The 12,135-nt window shown below is 36.2% G+C and overlaps 1 protein-coding gene and 1 long non-coding RNA gene across 2 annotated transcripts in view; both read right to left on the bottom strand.

The window, feature by feature from the left end:
• LOC125254272 (H-2 class II histocompatibility antigen, A-Q alpha chain-like) overlaps positions 1-12,135 on the bottom strand; it is a 48,016-nt gene that overhangs the window by 34,942 nt on the left and 939 nt on the right. The window lies entirely within an intron of this gene.
• On the bottom strand, positions 6,150-7,487 carry LOC125254279. Its single transcript, XR_007181626.1, has 3 exons — positions 7,264-7,487; positions 7,036-7,088; positions 6,150-6,364 (listed from the first exon to the last, which is right to left on the bottom strand). It is a non-coding gene; the product is annotated as an uncharacterized LOC125254279 (long non-coding RNA).

The raw sequence follows: 12,135 nt of genomic DNA, 5'->3' as shown, positions 1-12,135 counted from the left end.
AGCGGCCATGTCACTGAACAAACAATCATTATTATAGTTCAAAAGGGCAAACAGTCAAAGTTACATTTGTCATCGTGACAGCAAGTGAACTTTTAAAGCTGGAATAATGAGTGGATTAAGCATTTCAATCGGCAAGAGAGGAATAACGGATGAACTTTCTTGGCAAGTGCATCACAGTCAGGTACAAGGAAGAAAGCTATAGCCTACTAATATTAGGTAAGACAACACGTTTTATTTTCGCAACTTGTTTATTGACTTATTAATAGCAATTTGCTGTGGAATAGACCTAGGCTATGTGCCGATCGGGTCCAGATGGGTCCGGTCGGGTTCGGGTCCAGCTTAGACGGGTCCGGGTAGTACATTTATGACATTTCTCGGTTCTGCACGGGTTCGGGTCCAACTTTCAAAATAATAGTCGGGCCGGGTCGGTTCCGTGTAGCACATTTACGGGTCTGTTCGGGTTTGGGTATGAATTTTTGGACCCGTGAAGACCTCTAGTGTGAGTGACTGACTATATGCTGAGTGGCAGGTGCAAGGTGTATGGGAAATGGAGTTCTGGTGTGAATGAATAGTCCGGATTGGAGTGCCCTCTGGTGACTGTGACGGGCACTCTCTTCTGTGATCATGACAAACAGAAGCTCAAAAATTGTTTTGTTGCTCTTTAACTTGCACTAAAACATGTGATTTAAACCATCGAAGTTGCCTGTGTAATAAAATGAATAAAACTGCTTATCTCCTTTACTGATACAAGCTCAGACTCATTTAGAATCTGTTGATGTTTTACATATAATGTCTTTACTTGGTGCCATGATGGATATTGAAATCTTGTTATTTATTTTTAATTTTAAACAGTATATAGATGACTACTTTGTGGTAATGCAATGTTTTTGAACACAATTGTGTATGTCAGGCCATAAATCTCCAAAAACTATGCATGAGCGCTTGCTTTGGTGTTGCCACCCGTCATAGACCTCATGCCACCCCTTTGCCACCCTATAAATAATTTTCTAGATCCACCCTTGATCAGCATATAGAGAAACCTGATGTTCCATGCCCCCCCTGTGAATCCCACATATAGACAAAGATGTTTTTAAGGCGATAGAAAGAGGCTCGATGGCTAAAGCAAAGAGCAGGGGAGACAGAGGGCAACCCTGCCGTGTCCCACGGGAGAGTGGAAAGAATGATGAACTATCAGCATTAGTTTTAAAGGGGTCATATAATGCCATTTTTGTACAAGTTAATATGATCAGGGTTTCCGCGGGGTCATAAAAAGTCATAAATTTAACAATAAGAATTTAAGGCCATAAAAAGTCATTAAAAACGTCCAGATTTTCCATACAAGGTCATAAAAAACATTTAGTCACATCTTAAATTGATATGCTCGTCCATTAATTTGTTCTTCCATCAAAATGCGCTCGCGGCGGCAATGGCATTCATTTGTTTCGCCTGTTGTAGTTCTGTATGAGGAATCTGGGTGGTATCACACTGGTATCACAGCGTTCCAGAACTACAAGGTCCATGCGGCAGCATACAGACTTGTCGGAAGGACTTTCACAGAAACCCGCGCGAACTCCGAACATACTGTATCGTACTGAGTCACTGCTTAGTTTAATTGAAATCATCCTGGCTATCACAATGGGAAAATGTACCTTTAACGATCTATGGCTCGAAGACGGTGCGTTTAGTAGCTGGCTCAAGCCCGTCGCTATTGCACTCTGTGTAAGAAGACGTTGGAGCTGTCTAGTTTAGGCATAAAAGCCTTGAAGTCGCATGCAAAGTCGGAAAAGCATATCGTTGCTGTAAAAGGCCTGCAGCGGGTGCAGGCGATCCGTCAGTTTTGTTTGGCTCCGTCACTAACGTTACCCGGTCCAAGTACAGCGCGGTATTCCGTTTCTGTCGCATCCAGTGCCACACACAGTGGTTTCAGATCAACCTCCACACTGAAAGCGGAGGTCCTGTGGGTGTTGAATACTGTGACCAAACACCAGTCGTACAACGGGAACGAGGATATTGCCGAACTTTTCCGAACAATGTTCCCAGACTCTGACATAGCCAAAACATTTACGTGCAGGAAAGATAAGACCTCATACATCAATTGTTATTTTACAATGTTACTTTACAATGTTACAATTGTTAAGTGTTCCTGTGTTCTTGATACTCAAGAAAAAGAAGGCGAAGGCTTCAGTTTCTTAAAGGGATAGTTCACCCAAAAATGAAAATTTGATGTTTATCTGCTTACCCCCAGGGCATCCAAGATGTAGGTGACATTTTTTCTTCAGTCGATCACAAATGATGATTTTTAACTGCAACCGCTGCCGTCTGTCAGGCAAATAATGGCGGTGATGGGAACATCTTCTATAAGAGTAAATAAAGCTTGCTTAGACAAATCCAAATTAAACCCTGCGGCTCGTGACGACACATTGATGTCCTAAGACACGAAACGATCGGTTTGTGCAAGAAACCGAACAGTATTTATATCATTTTTTACCTCTAAAACACCACTATGTCCAACTCCGTTCAGCATCGGTTAGTGATGTCTGATCACGCTCTGACAACGGAAGTGATGTCTGGCACTCATTGAAGTATATGCACGAGACATCACTGCCGCTGTCAGAGCGCGATCAGACATCACTAAAGGAGTGCTGAATGCAGTTGGACATAGTCGTGTATTAGAGGTAAAAAATGATATAAATACTGTTCGGTTTCTCACACAAACCGATCGTTTCGTGCCTTAGGACATTAATGTGTTGTCACGAGCCGCAGGGTTTAATTTGGATTTGTCTAAGCAAGCTTTATTTACTCTTATAGAAGATGTTCCCATCACCGCCATTATTTGACTGACAGACAGCAACGGTTGCAGTTAAAAATCATCATTTGTGATCGACTGAAGAAAAAATGTCACCTACATCTTGGATGCGCTGTGGGTAAGCAGATAAACATAAAATTTTCATTTTTGGGTGAACTATCCCTTTAATCTTAAGTAAGAAATAATAGTATTACTCTTTAAATAATAAAACTTGTTACTTTCAATGAAAGTCAATAATAAAGACTTTTGAAAGGAATTTTAATGACTGAAGTTATCGTAATTCGTGTAGGTGATAAATTCAAATCATAATGGTCATAAATAGGTCTTAAAGGTGCCCTAGATTGTTTTTTTACAAGATGTAATATAAGTCCTAGGTGTCCCCTGAATGTGTCTGTGAAGTTTCAGCTCAAAATACCCCATAGATTTTTTTAAATTAATTTTTTTAACTGCCTATTTTGGGGCATCATTAACTATGCACGGATTTTTTCAGCGTGGCCCCTTTAAGAGATGCACTCCCTCTGCCACACAAGCTCTCGACTCTATATACATTGCATAAACAAAGTTCACACAGCTAATATAACCCTCAAATGGATCTTTACAAGATGTTCGTCATGCATGCTGTATGCATGCTTCGAATTATGTGAGTAAAGTATTTATTTAGATGTTTACGTTTGATTCTGTGTGAGTTTGAGGCTATGCTCTGTGGCTAAAGCTAACATTACACATTGTTGGAGAGATTTATAAAGAATGAAGTTGTGTTTATGCATTATACAGACTGCAAGTGTTTAAAAATGAAAATAGCGACGGCTCTTGTCTCCGTGAATACAGTAAGAAACGATGATAACTTTAACCACATTTAACAGTATATTAGCAACATGCTAATGAAACATTTAGAAAGACAATTTACAAATATCATTAAAAATATCATGATATCATGGATCATGTCAGTTATTATTGCTCCATCTGCCATTTTTCGCTGTTGTTCTTGCTTGCTTACCTAGTCTGTGCACAGATCCAGACGTTAATTCTGCCTTTCCTTGTCTACTGCGTCGAACATGGGCTGGCATTATGCAAATATTGGGGTCATACATATTAATGATCCCGACTGTTACGTAACAGTCAGTGTTATGTTGAGATCCAAGTGTTTTCCGGAAGTCTTTTAAACAAATGAGATTTACATAAGAAGGAGGAAACAATGGAGTTTGAAACTCAATGTATGTCTTTTCCATGTACTGAACTCTTGTTATTCAACTATGCCGAGGTAAATTCAAATTCTGATTCTAGGGCACCTTTAAAAAGTCTTAAATTTGACTGATTAAACCCTGCAGAAACCCTGTATGATTCTTTAGGGTCTAAATGAAAAGTATTTTAATATACTTTAATTAAAAATTCGGTAACACTTTAGAATACTGTATCGTACTTACTGCATAACTAATAAGGAATTACTGCAGAATTAATCGGTAGTTCTTCATTAACACTCAAGTAACTACTATTAACTACTAAGGAATATGTGTTAACTAATCAGTATGTCATAGCGTTTTTTAATTGTGTTAAGTAACTATTAGTTAATCAGTAACTAATCAATTCAGTCATGCCTCCTGAAGAACTACGATTAAGTAACTACTAATTCAGCTTCAGGAGGAATAACTATTAAGTAACTATTAATGAACTGTGAAACACAGTATCAGGTTATGGCCCTTTCTTCTTTACTACTAATGTTAGTTGATTTACTTAGATTTATGCCTACTGTACTGATATATATATATATATATATATATATATATATATATATATATATATATATATATATATATGCTCTGCAAATATTGTTAAACATTCGTTCATTTGCGCCACTGTATGTTTCTGTCGGTGGGTGCTATAATGTTGCATGTCTTGCATCACATGCAGGTCAAAGTTTGAGCGCACACATGTAATATCTGTGAGTTTTGTAATATCTCCCGTTTTGCAAGAGAAAAGGGACTGGGATTCCAACTGTCAGCGGAGAGGTACATCGCTCTCGCATTATAACAATGCGCTGGCAACACTTAAACTAAACACTGTAGATACCACATTAATGAACTGTAGAATTAGAAGAAAGTTGTTTACTCATTTATGTTTTTTAAACGAATGGTGAATTCTTCGTGTTTTTCCTCGTGCTCGACCATTTCCGTGGATGGCGCTTGAGAGTGTTCATTTTTTTATTCAAGTGTTGTCTGCAACCAGAAAATCAGGATGGATCCGTGACCTGCCAATACCTCAGGTATGTTTATGGCCTTATATATATATTGTATCTGTTTTTACTCAAGATATTTCACATTACTATTATAAAGTGATGCCAAATGAGTTCTGTATTTAAGGCAATGATCATTACCACATCATGCTCAAAGAATTACTTCAAACCCACTGATAATTAATAAAGAATTACCTCAACTTTCTTAAGGAATTACTAAGAAACTGGAACAGTATTCTAAAGTGAAAACAATGGGAACCCATTGATAATTAATAAATAATTACCACATCATTCTCAAGGAATTACTAAGAACCTGGAACAGTATTCTAAAGTGAAAACAATGGGAACCCATTGATAATTAATAAATAATTACCACATCATTCTCAAGGAATTACTAAGAACCTGGAACAGTATTCTAAAGTGAAAACAATGGGAACCCACTGATAATTAATAAAGAATTACCTCAACATTCTTAAGGAATTACTAAGAAACTGGAACAGTATTCTAAAGTGAAAACAATGGGAACCCATTGATAATTAATAAATAATTACCACATCATTCTCAAGGAATTACTAAGAACCTGGAACAGTATTCTAAAGTGAAAACAATGGGAACCCATTGATAATTAATAAATAATTACCACATCATTCTCAAGGAATTACTAAGAACCTGGAACAGTATTCTAAAGTGAAAACAATGGGAACCCATTGATAATTAATAAATAATTACCACATCATTCTCAAGGAATTACTAAGAACCTGGAACAGTATTCTAAAGTGAAAATATCCTTGTGCATAAGTAATAAAGCCTAAACATAAAAAATGTAATTTTACTTTAAAAGATGACACATTTTAAGAACATTTACATTTATTGCAGTGTTAATAACATTTTCAAAAATAAAATTATATTTCCATACAACAAAACAATGAAAAAAGTGAACACTAAAACAAGAAAACAATACCAAAATTTTACATCAGATTACTAGGAACTTACCAAATATAACAACAGAAGACAGCAAATATGTGTATGCCTAAACTTCAACTTTCAGCCAATGGTTCTCTAATACATCTAATTCATGTTATTTTTTTCTGGCAAAGGTCAATAAGCATGCCATTCTTCTTTTTTTCCTCGATGATGCTTCGAAGTGGCTCCCTTGTGCACATTTCTTTGCACTGTTTGGCAAACTCTGACAGTTTCTGGCCTCTGTGGAACTTTTCACGCAATGTCTTGTAGGCTTCAGCATCACAATACTCCAGCTCTGCTATCGCTGCCGTATCCACAACCGTTTTTCGATCCACCCCACACTTGTGGTACGACACATTGATGTCCTAAGACACGAAACGATCGGTTTTTGTGAGAAACCGAACGGTATTTATATCATTTTTTAACTCTAATACACCACTATGTCCAACTGCCTTCATCCTCCATGTTAATAAGGTCAAATTGCATTCTGATGATGGAAGTGATGTCGCGCGCGTTGACTTCAACGTGTGCTAGAGATCACTTCCGTCATCAGAATGTGATCTGACCTTATCTTTTAAAGTAAAATTACATTTTTTATGTTAGTACTACTTTAGGCTTTATTACTTATGCACAAGGATATTTTCACTTTAGAATACTGTTCCAGGTTCTTAGTAGTTCCTTGAGAATGATGTGGTAATTATTTATTAATTATCAATGGGTTCCCATTGTTTTCACTTTAGAATACTGTTCCAGGTTCTTAGTAATTCCTTGAGAATGATGTGGTAATTCTTCATTAATTATCAATGGGTTCCCATTGTTTTCACTTTAGAATACTGTTCCAGTTTCTTAGTAATTCCTTGAGAAAGTTGAGGTAATTCTTTATTAATTATCAGTGGGTTTGAAGTAATTCTTTGAGCATGATGTGGTAATGATCATTGCCTTAAATACAGAACTCATTTGGCATCACTTTATAATAGTAATGTGAAATATCTTGAGTAAAAACAGACACAATATATATATAAGGCCATAAACATACCTGAGGTATTGGCAGGTCACGGATCCATCCTGATTTTCTGGTTGCAGACAACACTTGAATAAAAAAATGAACACTCTCAAGCGCCATCCACGGAAATGGTCGAGCACGAGGAAAAACACGAAGAATTCACTATTCGTTTAAAAAACATAAATGAATAAACAACTTTCTTCTAATGCTACAGTTCATTAATGTGGTATCTACAGTGTTTAGTTTAAGAGAGCGATGTACCTCTCCGCTGACAGTTGGAATCCCAGTCCCTTTTCTCTTGCAAAACGGGAGATATTACAAAACTCACAGATATTACATGTGTGCGCTCAAACTTTGACCTGCATGTGATGCAAGACGTGCAACATTATAGCACCCACCGACAGAAACATACAGTGGCGCAAATGAACGAATGTTTAACAATATTTGCAGAGCATATATATATATATATATATATATATATATATCAGTACAGTAGGCATAAATCTAAGTAAATCAACTAACATTAGTAGTAAAGAAGAAAGGGCCATAACCTGATACTGTGTTTCACAGTTCATTAATAGTTACTTAATAGTTATTCCTCCTGAAGCTGAATTAGTAGTTACTTAATCGTAGTTCTTCAGGAGGCATGACTGAATTGATTAGTTACTGATTAACTAATAGTTACTTAACACAATTAAAAAACGCTATGACATACTGATTAGTTAACACATATTCCTTAGTAGTTAATAGTAGTTACTTGAGTGTTAATGAAGAACTACCGATTAATTCTGCAGTAATTCCTTATTAGTTATGCAGTAAGTACGATACAGTATTCTAAAGTGTTACCAAAAATTCTCTTTAGTATTCTAAGAAACACTCATTTTACCTGGTCAAAAACAGCTCTGTTTGCAGCAAGCCATTTCAATGCATGTGTCTTTAAATGATAATGAGCTTTGCTCACCCCGCCCCTCTGTTCTGTGGGGTGTTTTGACACAACACACATGGAGTGTTGCCTTGACAACAGCTGAGGGTATATTTTGGAGAAAGAATGGCAGCGGGAGTCTCTGAGGACACATCTGTGCAACCATATCAATTTGGACGTTTCTAAATGGTTGGTTAACGTAATGTCACTTTGATCTGTCTTTGTATGTACTGGCAGGGTAGCGTATAGAGATATACGAATGCTATGTGTTTACTGATGTATACGTTAGTTCATTGACAGATTGATTTTACAGCTAATGGTCATGAAAAACTTTTTTTCGGCTTGTCAGTGATGTGTGATTCATGCAGTAATAACTGTTACAACACGATTTTTTTTACATTATTTCTTAATCAGTAATAGACACCGTTATAAACCATCTACAAAAGTAAGCTTAGTGTAGTTACCATGTTAACTTTACCACCTGCGTACACAGTTTGTAATAACACAATAACCATTACGCGTTTCATTATAAACGTGGGATTATGAACTATATTGAGAACGTCGTACATAGAAAGCATTCTGTAATGTACACTGAGTGTAAACTTTAGCCGCATTCATCGTGAAGCTTATTAGCAAAACCTGCTTCATACTGACCCTCGTTTATAAAGCAGTCTGGTGAGAAATGATTCGCGCAAACATGAAAGCATTGACGTTGATCGGGGGGAATATTCCCTTCGATTCCCTTGGATTTAGGAACATCAAAATGACTGCTCTGTTCGTTATTACACCCAAGAACAGAACACCACAATCGCTTAGACGCCATTCTGCTCCAGCGTATCAACAATGGCGGACTATGATGACAGCTCGCTCAGGGCGGGTCTGTGTTGAAATGCTGCTGTCAATTAACAATCGTGGGAGGGGCATCCGACCGTGTGAAGTCACACGGTCAGACGGCTCGATTTGAGACGGGAAAACATATAAGCATGTAAGGAGATTTAAAAAAAAGACTGGATGGATTTTTATCATTATAGGATGGTTGTGTACAGGCACTGCAGTGCCAACACACATTTCAGTACAATCAACTTGTAAAAGTGCATGTACCATTATATGACCCCTTTAACACTTGCAGATGCAGAGGGAGCAGAGTAGGCTATAAGAGGCAAATCCATGAAATAATATTGTTCCCAACGCCACATATTTTTAATGCAGTGAATAAATAATTCCATTCAACACGGTCTAAATACTTTTTCAGCATCAAGGGAAATTATCATTTCAGACTTAGTAGAAAGAGACTGAGTAAAAAGAATGTTTAGCAAACGCCGGATATTAGATGACATCTGACGTCCCCTAATAAACCGAGTCTGATCCTCAGATATAATATTGGGAAGACACACATCTATGCACTTTGCCAGCACCTTTGCTACGTCAGCATTCAGTAGATGCTTGATTCAATGAGGCTGTGAGAAAACCGTGCTCAAACGACTGCTTGTACATACCAAACAATAAGGGGGCTAACTGCACTGAGAATTTCTTATAAAAATCTAAGGGGAAGCCTTCAGGCCCTGGAGCCTTGTTACACTGCATGAGACCAATGCAGGTGGTGATTTCATCTAATCTGAGAGCTTCATCTAATGTCTCCTGTGTTAATGTATTAATAGTAGGTATATTTAAATTATGTAGGAAAGACTCCATTAAGGAAGCATCAGAAGGAGTTAATTTTTTTGAGGGTCAGTAACAAGCTTATTAGAATGGTTATCATAAATCTCTGGATGCAGACTGGTGGGTTTTATCTTTGGATTTACATTGAAATAAATAACTCATTTGATTTGCCAGTACACAAAATAAAAAAGTCTTTGTGATATATATATATATATATATATATATATATACAGTACAGTTCAAAAGTTTGGAACCACTAAGATTTTTAATGTTTTTAAAAGAAGTTTCGTCTGCTCACCAAGGCTACATTTATTTAATTAAAAATACAGTAAAAAACAGTAATATTGTGAAATATTATTACAATTTAAAATAACTGTGTACTATTTAAATATATTTGACAAAGTAATTTATTCCTGTGATGCAAAGCTGAATTTTCAGCATCGTTACTCCAGTCTTCAGTGTCACATGATCCTTCAGAAATCATTCTAATATGCTGATTTGCTGCTCAAGAAACATTTATGATTATTTGCAATGTTGAAAACAGTTGTGTACTTTTTTTTTCAGGATTCCTTGATGAATAGAAAGTTCAAAAGAACAGCATTTATCTGAAATACAAAGCTTCTGTAGCATTATACACTACCGTTCAAAAGTTTGGGGTCAGTAAGAATTTTTATTTTTTTGAAAAGAAATTAAAGAAATGAATACTGTTATTCAGCAAGGATGCAAGGATTAAAAGTGGCAGTAAAGACATTTATAATGTTACAAAAGATTAGATTTCAGATAAACACTGTTCTTTTGAACTTTCTATTCATCAAATAATCCTGAAAAAAAATATTGTACACAAATATTTTGTACAATTGTACACATTAAATGTTTCTTGAGCAGCAGATCATCATATTAGAATGATTTCTGAAGGATCATGTGACACTGAAGACTGGAGTAATGATGCTGAAAATTCAGCTTTGCCATCACAGGAATAAATTACTGTGAAATATATTCAAATAGAAAACAGTTATTTTAAATTGTAATAATATTTCACAATATTACTGTTTTTACTGTATTTTTAATTAAATAAATGTAGCCTTGGTGAGCAGACGAAACTTCTTTTAAAAACATTAAAAATCTTAGTGGTTCCAAACTTTTGAACTGTACTGTATATATATATATATATATATATATATATATATATATATATATTGTGACAAGCACCCTGAATCCACATCAGTGTTGTCCTGGAAACTCACGAGGAGTTGTCACAGGCTGATCAGCCACACCTGCAGCTGATCAACCTGCCTGAGTGTAACCAGCGTGCTGAAAGACTAAGACAGAGAAGACTCTCCATGAGACAGCAGATTAACGGTCTCTCTCTATCCCATTCTAGCACCGCCACAAGCACCACACGGATTCACCCGCACCTGGACACGACTGAGGGCACTCCTGCAAGCAAGAGCACCACTACCATTCATGTATACACGTCGTTCAATAAAATACACCATCCGGGGCCTTAAACTGAGCTCTCCTTGTCCCATGATCCTTCCACCCCACCACAATAGAAGAAAGAATATATAGAAGACATTTATTTTTTCAGTATTACAAACCCAGTACATGCTGTATGATGCAGGCTTTTACTGTTACATAATGGACATCGGCTTGAATTTCATAGGCTATTATACATGATATTTTTTCTGTGGTTTGCTTTAAATTTAAAATCAACAGCTTGTGTTTTTATGGAGAGTGGCCTAAAAGTATATGCTCTATAAGTTATAAGGTCTATTTTCTTAGTTATAAGATCTATCCATCCACTTTTCAAAACTGACTGGGTCGTGATTTCAACGCGTCGGTAGTAAAACATACACAGGTGTAGTGTTTGTTTGTAAACAGTAACTTCATCTGTTCTGTCTATAAATCATTAGTCGATCTTGACTGGAATCATGTACACATATGAACATGTACATTTCAGAATATGGCTTTACAATAGTTGTCTGTGTTAATATTTTAAAAACAAGAACTTTGGATCAGAAAAAAATGGTGAACCTAAATCCTGACTAAAAAGTAATATGCTAGAGTTAGTATATTATTATATATATTATATATAGTATATTATTACATATGTCTACTCAAATGTGTTGCCCTGCTCCATCGTCCAGACTGTACTCTGGACGATGGAATGAGAGGCTTGATGAATAATGTATGTTGAATGTGTGACAGCACATAAATCATTGACCTTACTTTGGACAAATGTGTAAGACTGACCAAACAACACTGTAATAGAAATATACTTCAGCCAAAATGTGACACATGAGGGTCATATCTGCCTTTTTGCTGATCATAACAGTGACCCGTCTACTTGTACAAATGTTACATCGTCAGCAAAATGATCTTTAAAGTACAATTAAATTTCCATGTGAGTGGACTACTACATGGATATAAAAAAAAAATTAAAATAAATAAATAAATAAATAAAAACATCCTCAGGGTAACACTTTACAATAAGATTCATTAGTTAAACATTAGTTAATGTATTAACTAACATGAACTAATCATGAGCAATA

The sequence above is a fragment of the Megalobrama amblycephala genome, linkage group LG19, assembly GCF_018812025.1.
Source record: "Megalobrama amblycephala isolate DHTTF-2021 linkage group LG19, ASM1881202v1, whole genome shotgun sequence".
Taxonomy (NCBI): Eukaryota; Metazoa; Chordata; class Actinopteri; order Cypriniformes; family Xenocyprididae; genus Megalobrama; species Megalobrama amblycephala.
Note: the sequence above shows the minus strand (reverse complement) of the source record. Positions and strands in the feature narration are given on the sequence as shown.